Source organism: Phaethon lepturus, unplaced genomic scaffold, assembly GCF_000687285.1.
Source record: "Phaethon lepturus isolate BGI_N335 unplaced genomic scaffold, ASM68728v1 scaffold29735, whole genome shotgun sequence".
Lineage (NCBI taxonomy): Eukaryota > Metazoa > Chordata > Aves > Phaethontiformes > Phaethontidae > Phaethon > Phaethon lepturus.
The window spans coordinates 248-1,036 of NW_010541692.1; positions in this window are offsets into that span (position 1 = coordinate 248).

Genomic DNA, 789 nt, shown 5'->3' on the forward strand with positions numbered 1-789 from the left:
TTAAATGCCGTCAGGTCAGGACTGTGGGGAGGGGGCACTTGGCTGCTCCGGGGCAAGAAATGGCTGTTCCTGGGATATCCTGTTCACAGCTGAACGGGTCCAATTTCACAGAGACAGGGACAACAGCAGCAATATATTGGAAGCAGAGTCTATCTTTGAGCAGAAATAAATAGCCATGGGATTTATTTTTCCAGTTCTGTTTCATCCAAACAGACGAGTGAGACGTTGCTATTTGACGGCCTCCAGCTGTAGCTGCCGCAAGTTCAGAGCTGGAACGGTACCTCTGCCTGAGAGAATTTCTGGCAGCTCCCTACTATAAATAGCAAAATAATTATTGGTAGTGCCGTGCTAAGGCAAAAAGCTCATCAGCTACGCGGTGGTGTTGTTAGGTTTATTAAACAAGTGGATAGGATACTAATTTATCTCCCTTATTTTTAATTTTCATTATTAATATATGGCTCGTAAAATTCGGCTTGCACTGCTGCTTGTCTTGTCTAGTTACGCCCCAGGCTCCTGAGCAAATGTGTTCATTGTGGGAGCGAAGCTTACAGCCTCTTCCAACAGGCTAATAAAAGCCAATATTGACTTATAAAATAATTTATATTTTATAATTATAAAATATAATTACATGAGAAGAGAGAAGTTCACGAGTCTGGCCGGAGGTATGGGAGCTCTTGATAAATGCTGACTTGAAATCCAGCCGCGGGCTCTGTCATCCCCCCGCAGAGCCCCGGCACGGGCTGGTGGTTTTAGCCAGAAAAAAGACCCTCTCCAGAAGCAGGCAAGCGA